The sequence below is a fragment of the Patagioenas fasciata genome, chromosome 1 (assembly GCF_037038585.1).
Source record: "Patagioenas fasciata isolate bPatFas1 chromosome 1, bPatFas1.hap1, whole genome shotgun sequence".
NCBI lineage: Eukaryota > Metazoa > Chordata > Aves > Columbiformes > Columbidae > Patagioenas > Patagioenas fasciata.
Genome location: NC_092520.1, coordinates 125,915,493 through 125,936,057, shown reverse-complemented (window position 1 = coordinate 125,936,057; position 20,565 = coordinate 125,915,493). Strand labels below are relative to the sequence as shown.

The 20,565-nt window shown below is 37.5% G+C and overlaps 2 protein-coding genes across 6 annotated transcripts in view; both read left to right on the top strand.

Annotated features, from left to right (window-relative positions):
- The window catches only part of COX17 (cytochrome c oxidase copper chaperone COX17), a 177,028-nt gene that overhangs the window by 70,506 nt on the left and 85,957 nt on the right, over nucleotides 1–20,565 (top strand). The window lies entirely within an intron of this gene.
- Nucleotides 1–20,565, top strand: part of POU2F1 (POU class 2 homeobox 1) — a 111,412-nt gene that overhangs the window by 7,762 nt on the left and 83,085 nt on the right. The gene's annotated exons all lie outside the window — the stretch shown is intronic.

The window sequence follows — 20,565 nt, the reverse complement described above, 5'->3', positions numbered from 1 at the left end:
AGGACATATTAGCAAAAGTACTTGGGAAATTACAGACACTGGTACTTCTGGTAAATTTTGGACTGATATCCATGTAAAGCAATGTTTAAAAAAACTAACAAAACAAACCACAAGAAAAAGCCAAGTGTAACTGCTTCAGCCATTTAACACAGTCACTCTGAGACAGATTTATCTTTTCTATAAATTGTGTTATTGTGACAAGGAACCTTTTGCTCATCATTCCTCTCTTTTTTTTTTTCTTCTTCTCAGAAATCAGATTTGGCTGTATAGAAATGAAGTAGCACGTATAGCGTGTTTGACACTGTATGACAGGGCTTGAAGTTTTGGAAAAGGAAGATATGAACATCTAGGTTACTAAAACAATAAATACAGTTGAAGACTTAAAAATGAGTGTAGAAAAACCTATTGAATCAGGCTGGAGATGTAACTTGCTTCTTTTTTCCCCTTCTTTTTGTTAAGAGCTGTTAGGAAGCCACCATCCTTTTTGCAGTGAGCTCCTTTGCTTTTGTTCTCTTTGTCCTTTGGATGTTTTTTTTTTTTTGAAAAATAATATGTGACTTAGTAATTTGTGCCCAAACATACCAGTGTGAAGTTGTAGCTTTATACTAGTTGGGTGTAGCTGAGGGGGAGGAGTATACAGTGGAGATTTTGAGCAACCTGGTCTACTGGAAGGTGTCTCTGCCCATGACAGGGGGTTGGAACTAGGTGGTCTTTAAGGTCCCTTCCAACCCAAACCATTCCATGGATCTATGATTCTATGAATATGGGTAGAAATGACTCAGATGTTTGATGAATCACTGATTTCTACATTATTAGTTAATACCATCCTATGAATGAGAAAGGAAATTAAAGTTTCTTCCAGCAGTCCTGTTGCAAAGATACCTTTCTAATGATTCATAATTTTGTTTCTTACCTGCTGATCTTTAGTAGGTTATCACTTTGATTTGAATTTTCAAATGTAGGTTTAAATACATATTTGAATTTACTTATTTCTAAGGCTGCAGAGAAATGGATATGCCAGCAAATGCCTCCTTCCTTCTCTAGCAGCTCCTCTGGGAGTGTTTCCCACCCCATCCTCCAATGCATATACACACACCTGCATGCACAGATGCTTTGTAAAAAGTACTGGAAAGTTTGGGCTGGGGACAGTTTCTTTTAGCTCTGAATGTAGAAGACATTACTGCTTTTGACTGTTGGATTTTTCTGTTTCCCTGTATCTATTGGTGGGTCTGCCCATTCGGGTACTGTCTAAACCATTTCAGTTAAAATTAGCTGGGTTAGTAAAGACTGTGATCTAAGCTGCCTAAAGTAGTCCAGATAATTCTGATTGAAATCTGTGAGTGAGGGATTGTCTGAGTTGCTTTGTCATCATACCTGACGGTCCAGTTCATGTTACACTTAATCCAATTTAAGGGTGGGCTGCTGCCAGAAAGAAGTAGGAAGAGTATCGGGTGGTCACTTTCTGGACTATTGTCTGTTTTGACAAAGCCTTTGTAAAACTGTGTCCTAGCTTCAGGCAGAAATGAGTTGGGGTTGTGTGGAGAAACTGGAGCTAGAAGGGCAAAGGGAGCAGTAACTTTCTACTTGTAATGTTTGTTTCTGGGTGAGGGTGTCTGTTGTTAGTGTTAGAAAGATGTGGCACTTTTCAGGCTTTATTGAACTTTTCAGTGGTACTTTTCTGTTTTTATTGAATTTACTTTGATCTGAGTTAGACAATTTAAATTGTTAGGAGTATGTCCCCTATCTCAAGTAAAGCATGTGATTTACAAGTCACTGCCTTTAAGTGGGCTTTATCGTGAGGTTGTGTTTGCTTGCTATTCCATTTCAGTCATAATATAGTTACTTTAGACAACTTGTGGCAACAAAGCTAGCTGAACTTAGGAATTTAGGAGTATCTTTCAGAACAGTTGAGAACTTACACTTCTGTATATTTATTTAGTCTGAGTTCTAGTAGCTTCTGCCTTTAAAGCAGTCACTGTCTCATGTGGTGAGTTGTTTGAATTGCATAATTGCCAAACTTTATACAACTATTATTTTACTGTCAGCATAGTTTCTCTTTGGTTAGGATGGGTGTACCAAAGTAAGGAAGAAGGCATCAGCTCCCAGGCTGCGGAGCTCAAATTTTGCCAGCCAGTGCTCTGGAAAGATGCGCTGAAGTACCAGCAGTTGTAGGGCAGACTCTTTGTCAGAGCTCTCAAATGAGCACGCCTAAGTGGGGAAAGTGTAAACTAGAAACTCAATTGTTTTCCAAAATGTATTTTACTCAGTTTTGCAAAAAAAAAAAAAACCAAAAAAAAAACAACAACAACAACAAAAAAAAAAAAAAACCAAAAAAAAAACCAAAACAAACCAAACCTGGATATTCTAAAGTTTCAGAAAATTTTGGTGTATCTGGTTTTAAAGTAAACTTTGCTGATTACCTTTTTCATTTTTTCAGTGTGTGCAAGGTTGTACAAAGAAGGGCTAAGCAGAGTGTTGCATGTTGTTCTTCACCTCTGGCTCAGGCAAATGCTGAGCTGCAAATTCTTGGCATTTGGGAATATAATCAAAGGAACTATCCTTCTGCTTGCCCTGTCTTTACAGTCTTTCCTAGGTGTCTGCTGATGACTGCTATTGGAGTAGGGTCAGGTAAATCCTTGATCTGAGCTGGTATGGTGATTTTTAGTATTCTCTTTCAAGCAAAAAGTAAACACCTTCCCACTTATTTCTCAGTCTGTCTTCAATTTTGTACGTGGTTCTTTTCTTATCATTAAGTGCTCAGGAGCACCATGAAAGAGTTCAGGAAAGATGTTCCTTGTCTGCTCTGCACATTTCTAGCTCTGGAAAACAACAGAGAGGTTGCTCCAAGGGCTTTCTTAATAATTTCTAGTTCCCAAACAGGGAACTAGAGAACTGGAAGCTGCTTTGGCTCTCTTACTTTGTGAAGGTATAGGGAGGATAAGAGAATGGCTGTTAAAAATTGAGCATCTGATCCTACTTGATGAAAAAGATCCATAACTGAGCTGATTCTCAACTCCTTAAGACATGCTGAGGGTTGTGAGCATGTTTGAGAATTATACTACAGCCAGGAACTGCAGAAATCTGTGTAATTTTTTAGTTTATTTTAAGATTATTTCTTTTCTCATTTCAGTGTGAGACAATGGCATTGCAAAGAATATCTCCTCTCCTTTCTGAGAGATAAAAATACTGTGTTTTATTGTGATATAATTTGGTTTGGAACCTAGTTGCAATATGATTGCACTTTATGTGGTTCAGTTCAGTGGTGTAGCAGGGACTTGTTCCAAATATACTAAGGACTGACTGAAGCCCAATCAATGCCTTAAAACTTCCCAAGAACACTCTTCAGCCATGCCTGTGTTGGAAAAACCCATTTCATTAATATAGTTCTCAACATAGTTAGAATTGAAAATGCATTCAGACAAGTCTGGTAACACATTTTCATAATATCTATAGTAAACACAACTAGTTATAAAATAACAGCTAAATTTAAAGGATATAGCATTGTATTTAAGTGCTTGTACACTTAAGTATTCTCTATATGTGTATGATGAACTCTGCAACAGTGGAGAGGATTTGCTATATGGAAGTTTGAATAAAGGCATAAAGAGTAGAATTGTTGTTTGGCATCTTAACACCCCTAGCCTATCTCACTTTGGTTTGCTGGGGGAGAGATGAGTAACAGGTAGTGTTTCTTTGTGTTGTGGTGTCTCTAGTCAGATTTGCAAGTGTCATGGGCAACTGTGAAGATCCTAGCTGAAAATTTTCAGTTGTTGCTTCTGTTATAATGATAAATTAATAATATAAGAAAAAACTACCATGTACAAAGCTGGGCCAGCACTTGCATCTCCTCACTCTTCTATCTAGTGTTAACATAATAAAAAGTTAGAGTTAGCAGAGGACTGTTGGGGAAAAGCTAATTCAACAAGTTCATTTTAAAGCTATATAAAAGTCTCTCTAAAGCCTTGAGATAATCCATAACTTTCTGTGTGCATGTAGAGAAGGCACATTAGTTACTTACAGGATCAGTTAATATGTCAGTCTTTCAAAAATCAAAATTTACTGCAAGTACAGTGGTATTTTTTTCATTACTTATTAAGTAGTGATTTCATATTGTGTGGGTTAGAGCTAGAAAAGTTATGTTTACTAATGAGAAGGGGAATGTCATTGCCGTTTGTCCTGTATTTACATCACATACAAGTCTGTGAATTGTGTAATCCAGGCACTTCAAGAAATTTATGCTCAGAATTGTAGAGAAATTGAGAACTCTGCATTTCTGATGCATAACTTACTTGAGGTTTTATCAGCTTGCTTATTTCCATTTTATGAGTTTAGGACAGTTCTATTAACTGTATTTGGTGTATTAGGATATATGCTCGTATGCACAAGTTGTTATCGCCAAAGGCAGCATCTGTTCCTAAGGTTTTTTTTAAAACATGCAGAAGATTGTTAATTTCTTTACTTTTCAGTGGCAGAGAGTAGATTGACACACTCAACAATTCTGTTAGAATGTGTTGTCAACTATAGTAGTTTCCTGATTATGCTTCATATTGCAGAACGTTAGTTAAGCTGGGGATTTTCATGGCGTCGTCGTTCTTCGTTGTGCAAAATAATATTAGGAGAACATTGAAGACAGAAACATATGGGATGCAGCTGTCTAGTAATCATCTATATCTGAAACTCCCCATTTTGTTGTTTGTTTGTGTTCTTTACTTTGTCTAGTACTGTTTTGTTGAGACAGTCTTTATTAAGAGAGCAGGGGCTGGGGTGGCAGCTTGCTTCAGTACTTCTGTCCTTTGGTTTTGGTGTAATCAGTGTACTAGATAGGAATAGCAACAGTGTCCAACAAAGGAGTGAAGGCAATACAGAAATGTGGTGCTGTTGTTTAATTTATAACTAGGACAGTTTTGTTTTCTTATAAGCTGAAAAAACCCAACAATGCATTCTGAAACTGTTCAGACAGATTGACTAATTACATGTGGTTGTGTGGAGCTGTTGTCCAGCAATAATTTATGGATTACTCTTAAAGAACCATTGAGATAGCAAATAAGTATACTTTATACTTTACTATATAGTGTGGTCTCTTTGTTAGAATTTGAGGTCTAGTTGTTAAAATCTGTTCTGAACCAATTTCCTTGGCCCTAATCAACTCTAAGATTGAGCTGTGAAGCACTATCTGGTACTTCTGACCTATAGCTTTTTTTTAATTCAGCAAGTTAATTTGAAGTTAATTTTCAGGTGTGTTTTCCTTCATATGCCTTTGTAATACTGAGTGATTTATTTCAACAAATATTTGAAATTGCGATGTTAAATGTAGCATTTGTGCATTTAATAATTAGCCATTAGTGACAAACCTAATTGTCACCCAATAAGTTGTCAACTGCTTAGTTGTAGTGGTTGGTTTTTTTTGTTTTGTTTTGTTTTTTTTAAGATTGAATTTCTGCAACTTTTATGTTTTTGAATGGTGAAGAGCTGGGTATAACAGATATTCCTCATGTAAAAGAGGACTCTTCAGAGAAAAAGGGATGCCATTTTAATTTACAAGAAAGCTATTCTTGGGCTGTTCTCGAAGCCCTGCAGATTTGAAGCATTGCATTTAGCAAGTGCATGAAAAACACATGACTGGCATTTGAAGGCCCTGTTGGGGCAGTCTTTAAGCAAAAGGAGTTGTGGACTTTAAATGTGGAATATGTTCTTTATCACTTAGTTCTGCTGCTGTGTGACAGTTCCAGTTTGACTATCGCTCTGGCTTGTTGAAATGAGAGCTAGAAAACTTTTTTTTTTCCTTTGGAGTTTTTAACCTCTGTTTTGTGTCTGAACAGAGGTTTGTTGTATGTGACTGCAATCGTATGCATAGGAGAGGAAAGTTTAAAGAGAATTAATCTGTGCTGGAAAAACTGAGGAACACTGGAAGAAAAACATCATGTTTTCAATTAGACTCTTTAACACATGTATACTTGATCAGACCTCTTTACGTGTGCCTGAGTGTTTTAAAAAGTCTCACACCAGGTGAACGAAATAAGAGGTATTTGCAAGGCAATTTACTTAGAGTAGTGTCTTATTTCCTGGGTTGTTGACTAGATTTGTATTTGAATAAGAACATTTCTTTTGTGGCAGCACAGGTGCTCCTTGATTCTGCAGTGAAGGCAGTAGTCTGTGCTTGATACTAGCCTAGTTACCATGGCAACAATTATGATGTCATGAATTCAGTACAGTGACTTCACTGCAGTGTATTTTATCTTTATTTTCAGTTTTCTTCAGATGTTGCTAGCAAACCAAAAAGCATCTATGCGTGATACTGTGACTTGTTTATGATGTGATAACAATGACTAATATGATCCAGATCCCCCTCTCAAAGTAAACCTAATTGCTGCCTACGTTTAAAATCACCCTAGAGTCTGCGAAAGTGTGACCTTGCATTTTTATTTATCTGGACCTGTTTCAGCTATAGTAGCCCCAAAAGTTTGCTGATAGGAATGAATAGGAAAATACCTTTAAAAAAAACCCCAGTCACTCAGGTGTGATTCTTTCCAGCTGAGAGGAATGTATGTACTTTTAAAGTTGAGACTGTGAGAGTAGCAGTGTCTTGTTACATCTCTTCTCACAGAATAATTTGTTCAATTCTGGCTTGCCTTTCTTAGTCCTGTTCTTTTCTGAAGCAGGTGAAATGTTTTCTTAGTCTCTTTTCAAGGGTCTGTTGGCCTCCAAGTTGGACCAGGAAGCTTCCTGCTCATCAGTCTTCAGAAATGGTCAGCTGTTTTCTGCTCTCTGAGCACTTCCATTTATCACTGGCTTGTGTACCTCCATTTCACAGGTAGCAGAGCTGACTGTTCGGTGCTTACTCTTGCCCTGTTCTCTGTTGGCTTCTGGTAGTCAAAGAGAAGTATTTAGCATTTTTTCCTGTATTTTTAAAGTGATATGATTTCCAAAATGAGTGCCAGTAAAAATGCCAGTAAAAACGTTGAGTTTAACTAGCCTGCATTTCTTTTCCCTTTACAACTGTGTGTCTCTTTAGAGCTGGCTGATTGGCTTAACTCATAGGTTGCCTCAGACTTCTGAGCCATCTGACTTTACGTTTTCAATGAATAGCACAAAGTGTGTTGAAGTGGCATGCCAGGTATTTTTTGTAAGGCTTTTTTTGGCCTCGCAGGTAAAAGGTCCTTCACCTTTGACTTGCTTCGACAAAGGTAGTTTCTGTGTGTAAGTAGGGCGTAAGTATGTTAAGTGTGATGAAAGCCTTTCTAATAACAGGAGAAAATGTAGGATGTGCTGATTTCTTCCTGTGGCTTACTGCTGGAGTTGATAATTTGCATTAAATTGTATTGAGCATATATCCATTTAGGTGAGGTTAGAATTAAATGACCTCTTCACATTTTTCTTGCTCTAAAGAGAGATGGAGATGTGAAAAGCCTGCACTAGCAAGTGGGAGGATTTCATAGATGGCATGTAAGGAGGATGAAAAACATAACAGGAAAATCAAAGTTGCAGTTGTCTTTCTGCAGAAAATGAAAAATGCCCCGTGTTGCCTGTCACTTATGATAAGCATATCATGGAAGTTGAATTCTGGCATGCTGCAACTGGCATTAAGAATATATGAGAGATGCTTTTGTTAATGAGCTGCTACCTAGGAACAAACTGCAAAATCCTGTTGCAGGTACTTAAGAGGTCCTGTACTTGAATATTGGCTAGTTTATGTTGGTAACAGTTGTACTTAGAATTAGTAGCTGTTTTCTTTAGTCAGCATACATGTGCTATTGATGGGGTAACTTTTGTTAAAGTTTTCTAAACACTCTTTCAAAACTGTAGATATTATCTTACTGTAATGTCTGTGCATGTGGAAGGTTTTATTAATTTAAGAGTACTGATACGATTTGATTGCTAAAGCTTTTGGTCTTTAGACTAGGTTTATGAGATCATTGGAGCAGCCTTTTGTAATTCATGTGGTGTTTTTTTTGTTTATGTTAATTTCTAAGTGTTAAGGTTTTCTTAAACTTGGAGATTTTTCAATATGTGTTTGGGCAAGGTGCTAGAGAGTCTCATCTAGGTTCCTTTTTCCACAAAAGGTTGGGCCAGGTGATCTTTCAAGGTCTCTTCCAGCCTGGGCTAGTCCGGGATTCTAGGATTAAGTTGTTGTTGGATGAACTAACAGCTCTCTTAATGGCATACTGACATAACTGTGCATGAAAAATTGCTAACTCTAACTTTTAGTCACATGGAGATTAGATCATTCAGTTCCTAGCAGTGTTTGTATGAACGAGTGTTGCATTTAGAAATAGTACTATGGCAGTTAATACCAGACTAAATATATATGAAATTTAAAGCTCTGGATGGCAGGTGTCTTGGCAGTGCAAATTCTTCTGAAGAAGTGAAAGGAGAGATTTGAATTTTTTTTGAATGTTTAGGAAAAGTGATCACCTCTACAAAACTTGAGTGTATGAAAACGAAAGGAAACTGGGAATGGAGAAAGCAAAAATAAGTTTCACTGCCGAAGTCTATTATTCTCTTTTATGAATGGATGGGGCATATGGCCTATCTGCAGGATACAGATCAGAAAGGAATCTGCTGCACTTTTTTCAAACTTAACATTGAAGAGAATGGGATGATAGGGTGGGGATGGGCAGCAACAACAGAAAAATACTTCCCCTCCCACTGTTTTCTTTTAGAATTACTAAATGAAACACTCAAAGCTTTTAGTGCTCTTTTATTCCACTCCAAATTCTCCTATGAAAACTAGTTATGTTCTTGCCTTCTGGGACCTGGAAAATAAATAAGCTAATTGGAATTGCCACAGTTAGTGCTGTTGCTTCTACTTAAAAATACATCATAAACACAAAGTAGTACATTAGTGCCTAGTTCACATTACAGGCTTCTACATGCTTTGTTTATACAGAGAGACTAGAACCTATCTTTTAAAGTTATTACTAGTACTGGTGGTGCATGAAAGAATGGCAATATTAGTGGAAGTACAGCGAAGTAATTAGCTTGCATTTCAGGATACTGTGACAGGTAGTGGCTTGAGTTTGTGTCTGTTCAGGGGCTAGGACTAATAGTGGTGTTTTGGTACTCTTCTGGCTGCAACTTTGGAGACTGTGTCCCCAGGTCAGCAGCTTCAACAGAATTTCAAGGAAAAGAGTTAAAATGCTTGGATGGGTCACTTTGCAGTGCCTGCTTCACAGTCCAGAACCAAATTTGGTTTGGAATCAGAGTGTGTGAAAGAGGAGTTAATAGAAGAAGGTGGTGGTTTGAAGGGCTGCTTGCATCTGTAGGAAGGTTAGGAGGCTTGAAATACCGGGGAGGTGTTTCAGGGACAGTACCTGGTGAAAAGCTGGGCTTCTAAACTTGGTCCTCCTTGAGGGTTCCTTCTGACCCATTAACCTATCAATGATTCATGTCATTCTGAATATCAGGTGACTTAACCCGCCTGTCCTTTACTGCTTCCAATCTACTGGGGAAGGCTATGAACAGCATCATAGGTAGAGAGACACCTCTTTAAATGTGCACTGTCCTCTAATAAAAGCTCTGTTTTTAGAGAACAGGTTTTTATTTGCTTCATAAATTGCTATGTCGCTTGCAAAGACCTATATAGAAAATCCTACGTATCACTTTTCAAAGCAGTAAGGGTTTGAAATGAAATGTTTTTGAAAGCAATCAGGAGAATCTTCATCAGTATGAGGAGGCTGGCCTTAACAAGCATACATTAGAATACTTATAAATGAGCTTTGGAGAAACATACTGCATGTGAAAATTTCCATGACAAATTTGTAAAAGGAAATGAGTGATGTTTTTATTTTATCCCCTCCCCCTGCCCAGTCCACAACTGGGAGTGTTGTGGGAGGCTGGGGTGACATGGTTATCTTGGCCTCAGCAGGCTGCCTGGCTCCCTTTTTCTGCCGCTCTGATTCAGATTACCCAGCAGTCCTTGTCCTTTGCTATGATCAAACGATACAGCCCTCACAGAAAAATGTGCTACTCAAAGCTCTGTGTGGCTCCTGTAGCCAACTTGATCTATACAATGGGAAATAGGAAAGCCTTCTTTATCTGATTAAACAGCCGACTTTGGCATGAAATCTCCTTTTTAATATCAACTTGCTGGAAGTACTATGACAATAAAAATGCCTTTTTTTTTTCTCTCTTGTTGGGAAAGCAAAAAAAATTGACACTTCCTCATTTCATGTATTACTGGTAGAGCGTTCTCTGGCATTCTTTGAGTTTAATCATCAGATGCGATACCCTGGTTGTACTTAGGCATATCACTTTTCAGCTCACTATTAACTGCCAGCATTCATACTACATGAGGTTTTTCTCATGGTGACCTCAACTATTGTTTCTTCCTGCTTGCTATATAGGTGTTAAATGAATTGATAATAAAAGGAATCATTAATAGAATGAATAGTGTTTCAACAGTAACCATTAAATTACAGACATTGAATCATCAGTTTGGGAAATTAGTATGCCTACTTTAATAATAATTTGCCTGCCTTGCACACAGAAATCTAGAAATACAGTCTATATATTTCTTTTAAATGAGGATTCTTTTTCAGCAGTTCCTTGATAAAGAACTTCCCTGTCCTCTTTTTGGCACTAAGTTGCGATTTTACTGAAACAGAAGCATACCGTTAGCAGCTGAAGTACTGTGGTACCATGCATATTATTTTGTCCCAAAGGACAATAGAAGGTACTGTGCTTAAAGCACAGACGTGAAGAAGCAAACTGTCCCAATATCCCACTTGAATAGAAAGAAAAGGTGAAGGTTTGCTGTATGCTTTGGAATTTTCAAGGCTGTTATGTAAATGGTGTTAGGATAAACACCTGAGTCCCTCATTTCTCTTTAGAAACAAATGTAAATGTTGGGAAGTAACTTTTTCATTAACACATACGAATGATATTTTAAAGGTAAAATATACACATGTTTAACAAGAAAACCTTTGATAAAGTTGCCTGTATAAATAAAAAAATAAAAGCAGGTCAAGTGTGTGTGTCTCTCTACCACCTAACTAATTTTAACTTCTTGAGGCTTCATCTGCTGTCAGTGTAGGTGATGACTGAGGTAATCAAGTTTGACTTTTGTTCCAAATAGTAGGCATGAAACTGTGCTGCTTGTGTATCCAGATTACCATACATAATGAGCACAGCTTAATGAACTTTCAAAGATTAATCTGTATTGTGTATCAAAACCACTGGTGATAGCTTTGTATAAGATGGTCCCACTTAGAGATGTTAGATGATCCAGTTTTGTAAAATACCGCATTTGCAGGAAAATTTGGGATGCCTCTGTAGTAAATGGAGAGAAGGAAAGGTTAATTTCAGTAACCTAACAGCTTTTATGATGAAACTTTTTCAGTTCTTGTTTTGCGTACTCTAGATCCGGGGTGTCAAACTCATTTTTGCCGGGGCCACGTCAGCCTCGTGGTTGCCTTCAAAGGGCCGAATGTAATTTTAGGACTGTGGCCCCCGGTGAAAATGAGTTTGACACCCCTACTCTAGATAATTTTGGTTTTGTGCGGCTTGGAAAAGGAGATATTTTTACACCCTTTTCTTTTTGATGTCTTGCTTACCAAACTTCTTGCTTGCTTCTGTTGCAGGACTGTGATAGAGAAGAGATTTTGGGGAAAGGGAAAGGAAGCATAAAGGCAGGGGAATAAGCCATCAAAAAGTGTTTGGAGAAAGATATAACAGAAAAGAACAGTTCTGTAAGAAATTAAGACCTCTCATATTCTTTATTCTTTATAAATAGTGCATCATGTGAGTGAACTTCACATCTATGTCTATGGTGTAGTGTATACAGGGAGATACTTGCCTGATTGTAGTTGCAAAGTATTGCTGAAGTAAATGCTTGAGACCAAAGTCATGAACTGTGGAGAAGAAATCTTAGTATCAGTGGACTTCTTCTTTTGTCATTCAGTTATCAATTAATGTAAATAATTAAAAAAGAACAGTTGGATCAAGTGCAGAATTCGAGTAATACAGCCTCAAGATTTTAGGCAGAGATGGGCATTTCATCTGGCTCCCAAAATCTACAGTGTTTGCGTTGGCTTCTGCTTCTCAGATAGCATTGATTGAGTAGAAGAAAGTGATGTTGTTTACAACAAACTTTGTCTTTCATATGTAGACAGCAATAATTAATTATTGAGTGGAGCTAATAAACATAGAAGGTTGATATCTAGTCAGACTGAAGAAAAGTATCCTTGAAATGTTCTCTTTAAAACTGTTCTCCACAGTCCCTGCAGCAGAGCAAAACAGCATTTATTGGGCTCTGAGAGGGTCAGAAGGTTCTGTATGTGATTTCTAGGGACAATTTCAGTTCTGAGAGCATGCAGAGCATTGTACCTGACGCATCTTTTTTTAAGATAAAAAAATTCCCTTTGCCGTCATTTTTTACTAAATGCACATATAACAGTTCTGTTCTTTGATCCAGAATGAAATTAAAATTGAGGAACTATACAACTCAACTGGTTGAGCTCAGTTGGTGGGTTTGTATTTTAATTTGTGCAGTGCCTACAACAGGGAGAAGACATACGGACTTTGTACAAAGAACATGGATGCCTCATATTTTCTGTTCTAGAATCTTTGCTTGAGAAGCTGTATTGGATTTACTTCCTTTTTATATTAAAAAAAGAAATCCTGAAGACTTGACTGTGTAGATGCTAGTATGATGTGCCACTGCAGAGATGTTTTCCTTTCATATAGCTTTCACTCAATAAGATGCGCATTTTTTCTCTATAAATGGAACTTGTCTTCAGTAGTAGTAATTGATGAATTCTCCTCTTTTCTTCCTGCTGTAACACTGGCAAACAGTTCAGTTCATCCAGGTGTCAGTGCTTTTATTTGTGTGATCAGAATTTTCAAATGAGGGGAGGGAAACTGTAAGAACTGGTTTGAAATCACTTTTTAAGGTCAAAAAAGAAAGTAAAGCCATCTTAAAATTAACAGCTGGAGTATTTTATTCTTTGTAGTCTTTCAGAAGGGAAAGGATGAAGATTTTTTTTTTTTTGGCTTGTGTGAGTGAAATGTTACACAGCTTTACTACCATTTTTCTCTTATGTTCACCCCTCATCTTTATAATAGAAATGTAGTATGTGATTTGTCTTCTGATGACTTTTCTCTGAGGTTTCTCCTCTGTGATGCAAACTTAGTTTGGTTGATACAATCTCTTCTGTTCAGTTTTGCTCTTCCCCTCCCTTCCCTCTGTCTCGCTTTATTTTTAGTTAATTATTTTTTGTCCTGAGTCCCAAGTAAATTGAACGCAAAAATAAAAACATACCAAGTGGATGCAGGGTACTTAGGACAGAGAAGTGCTTGCAGAGAGCACCCCAGCCCACCCTGTAAACAAGAAGCTTGAGATATGTATTGTTAGGCTTCAGTTATTGCTTTTTTTTTTGGCAATTGCGGGGTTGGGAGTGGGGCTGGTTACAGTTAAATAATGGTTTGAATATTTTGGTGTGGACTACTTTTTTTTTTTTGTGAAGATGTTTCTACCAGGAGTGTCAGTAATGTTTGTTTTCTCTCTTTCTCCGTCATCAAACCCACAAGACAGCAATGAGGAAGTCCTTAACCATCCAGACTTGCAGGATCATGAATGAAAAACTTTGTGTCCGAAGTGACTGGCTCCTGACCTTGCTTATTGGTCATGAGAGCCATTGACTCTTTCACCTGTGGTCTTGAAGACAGTGGAACTGGTGCTAGGTCAGAATACCTGCATAAATTCTTTGCGTGAAATACATTGTTTTCTCTAAAAAGTAGCAGGAGGGCTTGTTTCCAGTTACAGGATAATTGTGTCTCGTTTGGAGTGATTTGACTTTGTAGGCTTTAATGGGATCCACTTGGACAACACTGGGATATAGTGCTTGTGCTAGGTAACTGTAGCTTTTATGTAGTGAGTCATTGAGTGGTTAAGGCAGATGATTGCCTTTGTGTATATAATTTCTTTTCATAAAAACTGTATTTTTTTAAATGACCTTGAGCAGCAACATGGATGTGTGGGCTATTAATAACTGAGTAAATAGTGTTCTGAAAGGGGAGTTGGGACAGGAAGTTGCATAATACCTGACACTTGTGGACACATGAAAGTTCTCCAGACACAGATTGGTCAGATAAGGATGGATGGTACTATTACAGAGACTCAAGCACAGGGTAAAACCGTGCTAGCCAGACTGCTTGTAGTGTTAGTGCTTCCAATGAGCAGAAACAAATGTTTGGATGCAAAGTCTTATGACTGTTTGACTAAAAAAGTTAGTCCAAGTTTACAGTCATAAAAGCCTATTTTGTATTTATAGTGTTCTAGCAAGGAAGTTTTTTGCCCTTAGTCTCTGCAGAAATAGAGTTACAGGAATGCGTTACAAGTTGGTACTGTAAACTGGCAGCAACAGTGCAAAGCTGCAGGTGAGTCCCAGGACTTACATTAGTAGTAGAAACTAGGGTTTTGCTGCAAAATGAGGCATTCTGATATTGAAACTAGTAATTTTGAAATGCCCTTCCCTGGGTTTTCAGGTGATGGCAGTTAGATTATCTTTTAGTAGCAATTGCAAAGGTACCCTCTACCTTTCTGAAGTCTTGAATGTGAAGCTAATGCTGGAAGAATGCATTCTGCTTGTTAGAGGTGTCTTATCAGTATTAATGTGCTTTAATTCAGTGTAAAACTGAATTAACAAATATTGAGAAATGATACGGCACTTCCTAACTTTCCTTCTGAGAACCCAGCTCTTGGTGCCTTCTGTTGTCTCTCAAGGCTCCCATAATCAGCAGTCCTCATGTGCAAAGGAGAAGAGTTCTCTTTCTGAATTATTTTTCTGTTTGGTGGAGTGTCAGCTGCTCTGTGGAAAGACTGCATGCCCTTCTACAACAAATATTTAATGCACTGTTTAACAGCAACTGGGGGGAAGTTATATCACAAGGTAAAGAGTTGTCCTTTTATGCAGTAGCCATAGTTCCAATTACTTTGTTTCATTTCAGAATGGGGAATTTGTCATTATAAAACTTAAAGACAGCTTTGGCTTCCTTCAGTACTGTGAAATGAATGGGTCTAATCTAGTGACAATATTAAGCACACAGTTGCTCTTCACCTGAAAGGAGAATGTATTTTTAGCTGTAATATTTCAAATTAGTTTAATGTCATTGTGGCAGTAACAGAGGGCCTGGTGATGCTCTTACTTAATTCATAGTTAAAAACTTATTTTTGCACGTAGATGTTGGGGACCAGCATACCTGTTCATCGGGATTCTGGTGAAACTTGAAGATCGATCTATGTGAATAAAAGAATAAAAGCTGGTATGGGAGATGAATAGAGATAGATTCCTTTGTAGCACTGTACAACACTACTAGCCATGAAAAGAGGCTGGATGTTAGCTTTTCCAAATCAGAAGTTTGGTGTGCTTGTGGAAATTTGCTAAAAGCCATTGTCTTTCTGCTTTCTAAGTCAGAGGCTTCCAGGTCTCTCTGAGTTTTGATCTTGGAACCAGCAACAGAGAGACACTGCCTGTTGCAGGAACATTGCAACTCTTGGCATCTAGATGTCATCACCAAATTTTAATTTTATTGTTGGTGAGGGATTCATATGTCTGAATTGAGATTGCTTGAGGGGGTTTGTTTCATAAGTATTAGCAGATTCTGCCCTTTTCCCTTGAACAAAATTCCACCCTGAGGTGTTGTGGTTTCTTCCCTACATTAAGGTTGCATGTGTCTTCCTTGCGCATATTCATCTGAAGATATTTCTTATGCATAATGTACTTGCCATTTAAGGTTTTGGGTATTGTGAGATAGCAAGAAAACATGTTCAATGGAATAAATACGCTGTTAGCTGGGGAGTAAAGAAATAACATACAGAGTGCATATTTAAATAAATGGTTTGCAATATTGTTTTGGCAACAAATTCGTGTGTTTGACAGAACAAGGGAAACTTTTGAGATACTACCTTCTGTAACAAAACAAAACATAAAATGAAATAGCATCCTTAAAATAAGGATTGATTACGAAGTAAAATATTAGGATGCTGCTTTTAAAAATGTCAGTGTGAATAAATTCAGGGGACTGAGTTTAGGATTTTGGAGATCTTTCACTGGTTTATACTGGATCCAGATGGTATCTTAAGTAAGTTTCCTAGTTTACATGTTCTTCAGTTTCTCAAGCTGCAGGGTTTTGATTTGCTTTCAGTTCTTTGGAGTAAAAAAAAAAAAAAAGGAAAGAAAGTCAGACAGAAAACCCTATACAACAACAACAAAACCACCAAAACCAAACAAAACCACCACCAATGAAAACACCCCCAAATCCCAGGTAGTCAGAAACTTCCATGCCTTATTGGGTGCTTAAGGTTTTAATGTTTGGGGTGAATTTTGTGATCATTAGATAAAATATACTGAATACATGTACAATAATTAATTTTTCCATTCTCTCCCTAATTCTGCAATTAAGTATTCCTTGAGTAATCCCTATTGTTGTCCCACTGATAAAAGATACTTCTGATGGGGTACACAAAGTTATATTCCTTTACTTTTCCTGCCCAAGAGATAGGAAGTGTCTTGAATTTAATTTTTAGATTCGGATTTATTTTTTTCCGGAATCCACAGTCTGGTTTATATTATTCAATATTCTATTTGCAGTTTTCACAGAGCATTATTCAAGCTGCAATAACCCTTTGCAGCCGTTGGCTTTTACTGCACTGTCTGTTCAGGCTTGAATCTTCTCTCTGGCTTTCAGATATCTGCCTTGTGCTATTCGGCTAGCTTTGAATAGTTCTCTTGGATATTTTAGAGCTCACCAGCACTTCAAGATCGCAGATGTAGTAATCCAGCACAGATGACAGGAATCTTGTTGTTTTGAATTCCCCAAAATAAGAATTAGTAAGACTAGAAAAGTATGGCTACCAAGAAGGCTTTGGCTCTGTTATGTCAGATTCTTGAAAAAGAAATGCCGTACAGATAAAAAAAGCTATTGTAGCAGAATGCTTTTCTGAGTGAATTAACAGTGAATACTCTTAAAAGCATCCTTCATTATTAACCCAAATCAGTTACTAATACAGGGTGACAGCTGAGTTGAGGAGTCACCAATAGTGCATTGCAAAAGGTAAACAATTGTCAGAAGGACTTAAGGAACACTCTTCCTAGGTGGTATTTGTAAACTGCCTGGTATGAGCTGCTGCTTTTGTGAAGCAATAATCATGTATCTATGATATCTTAATCAGTTGCCATTAAAATGAAGGTGATGTCAAATGTTTGCTATTGCCATTTCAGTCTAGTAAAGTGAGATTGAATAAATTGAGAGGATATGAGTCAGTCTTTGTTTAAATACCCATTTGTGCATGATGCACAAAACCTTGTCATGAGGGAGGTTGTTCCCTCTACTGTAGTTTCCTTTATGAGTCTCTGAGCTTCTCTAAAATAAGCATGAAGGGTGTTTTTAGTTGCCATGGAAGTTGTGTTGTGCCAATACAAGAGGTAGACGCTTCTGGTAATTTTAAAGGAGCTTTCAGTGAGATAGTGTTCTTCCAGTACAAAAAATAGAATGTGTTGTTATCAAGATGCGGTAAAACAATATATAGTTTTTATAGCACCATTTAACTGAAGCTTTTGGATTACTCTGAAGCCATAGGTCTCAAGGCTACTGTTTTCATAAGCTTCATCTGACTCCTTTGGATAAGGACGTGGTTCCTTGTTTTTCTGCCGTACCAGATTTGGGAAGCTTACATGAACTCCTCAGCAGAGTTTGAGACTACACAACAAGTTGTACTCTATAGGGACCAAACCTTACCTTATTTGGGGTACAGAAGTGCTATCTAATCCTGTGTTTGTGTAAGCAGTACCGTATCTCTATCATGAAACAATAGCTACTCTTTTTCCAAGAGCTGCAGCTGCTGTGAGAGAAGGATGGGGGGGCAGGGGAGAAAAAAGGGAGTGCTGGTAGCTCACAAAACAGGAGATGGGTGGCACTGTTGCCTTAAGGAGAACTGATAAAGCAACTGCCCTGTGTACTTCCACTTCCTTAATGTCAGTAGTAAATATGTCTCTGCATACAAATATGCATATAAGAAAATCTGAAGTGCCTAGGCAGTGTTTCCTTCTTTGAGATGTTCTTACCTTATGGAAAAAGCTGCAAAGATGGGAACAGCCACTGACAACTTGCTTGAACACACTATTTTTATATTGACTTTGAAACAGACAAATATTGGAAGAAGAAATAATCAAACTGGCTTAATATTACTCCAGAATCTCATGATTGTTCAGGACTTGCCAATTAACAAAGTGCCAGAGAATGGAAGCAGGTAGAGCAAGTGTAAATATGCTTCTGTTTAACTGCAGAAAAGGGCAGATTATACCCCCCTAAATCTGCCTCCATGGAACAGACTGTTTTATACAAGTAAAGTGGGAGTGAGAGGAAAAGGCATGCATATATGCCATCTATCAGGTAAAACTCAGTTTAACAGAGGCATGCATATAAATATCTAGGGGTACTAAAGGTAAGCAGTGATAAAATTTGTTGTACCAGCTAAGTTGAGGGGTTTGTGTTTTGTAATTTGATGAAATCACTTTTTTCTTCTCTTTGTTTGTTGGTTTGTTTGTTTTGGATGAGTTTTATGTGTACTGTAAATACACTGACTCTTAAATCCTGCAGAAGTATTACCTGTAGTGCAGTTTCATGTTTGCGTGACATCTGGCCCCTGCTGAAGGGGATCTGCTTGCCTTTGACTTTTAGTTTTTACACCTTTCCTCCCCAAGCATTCTGTTTTGTAATTGAACAATTAAAATATAGATGGTTTAATTTGCTGATTGAGTGGAAATCTATTCTTTTCAGGGTTGATTTTCCTCCATATCAGCTAGGGGAACCAATTTTTGTGATGCCACATAATTGACAGAGGAAAGCAGTGGGAGCATTTGCTCGTTGGGGAAATCTTGTCCCTTCATATCATCTCTGTGCAGCTTAATCTATTTTGGGGAGTTGTGGTATCAGTATGATGCCCTTAGTTCTGTGGTTTTGTTGGTTTTAAACTAACACAAGTGTGGGTTGCTGCTGAACAGGCAGGATCTCATGTTTCCATGCCCATCCAAAGTGCTGCCCCTTGCCCATCACCAAGCTTCTGCTGGACTGATTCTTGCTGCCACTTGCTAGGCAAGTGCAATGGTAATCTCAAGTGTACAGACATCAGGAGAGGATGGAACATCAAGAACTTTGAGTAGTAACCTATTATTTACTTCAGTTCATAACTGTTGTTTCTGGTCTGCTTGAGGTTCTCCCTGAAGAAGCAATCTAATATTAGTAAAGTATCGTTGGAATGAAGAAATGTTTTGCCTGATTGCTTCCAGTTCTGGTTTGATTTTGTAGTTTTGTGTTTTCTGCAGACACCATTAGGAAGCGTTGAGTTCATACTCGTTCACCTTTTGGGAACTGTGGTTTGATTAGGAAAGAATATCAGAAAAATGAAAAAAGGATGAGAATGTGGAGGGATGATGATGATGATTGTTATGATTATGAGTATTATTGGTAGTTTTTTTTTTTACTTCTTACCGTGGGCCTAGTGTAGCCCTGAAATCTGATATATCTTAAAGTGAAGTAAAAAAATCAGAGCAATTACCTGGTTTTGGTAGCACTGAAATATTTCTGGATATGTTCTCTGAAGTATTCTCAGTGGACATGCACAATTAAGGGATGTAAGTTAAGATAGAATACGTAATTTACATAGTGACTTCTAGAATAGAAAGCCCCTAAGTAGACAGGTGACTGCTGTCCACATCACAGGAGAAGGGAGACTGTATGAAAGCTATTTATACAATATACATATTCGCTGTCTGAAAGCTAAGTGAGCATATGCCTGGAAGCTGCACTAACAAAATAAACAAATGGAATTTCTTTTTAACTTTAAAATAATACAACTACTGCCTCTAGTCAGTGTCATGTTGAATGACTTCTCTTTTGTGATCTGTATGCTGGATTAATGCGGTATATTTTATTTGGGTTCCTTTATAAACTATTTCTTTATGTCTGGTTCAAGTGTGGTATATGACTATACTTTGCTTGTTGCTCCAAATATTAAGTGATAGCCGCACTCTAGAAGTGTCTTTTTTTCAGAAGCTGTGCTTAACACCTTGTTTTCCAGTGTGCATGTGATAAAATGATTCAGGACCAGTTTACCAAAATAATAGTTTGAATCTGTCAGTCAATACCATCATGATAGGTATTGGTTGTCTAATATTTGATATTTTGCATCATATACTTGAAATGTTCTGCTGTGTAAAGCTAGTTTTTCATCTTTCTTTTGGCTGATAATTATTAGAAGTTAGTTTTTGGAAGTATTTGGCTTAAACCAGAAGAAAGGTTTTATGCGAACTGAATCTGTTATTGAAGGAAATAATTAATTTTTAACTTGTTTCATAAGTACTGATGTGTCTTTGTTTCCACTTCCCTGGTTAGCTTTCTAATGTTCTGGTTGATTCTGAACAATTTGACAGAAAGACAGATGTACATAGAATTTTTTCTGCAAGTTCTGTGAAACTGAGGCAGGGGAGGAGAGGGATCCTACAAATGCTCTGAGAAGACAACAATAAGATGGACTCATGCTACAGGCATTAAGGAGTTAATATAAAT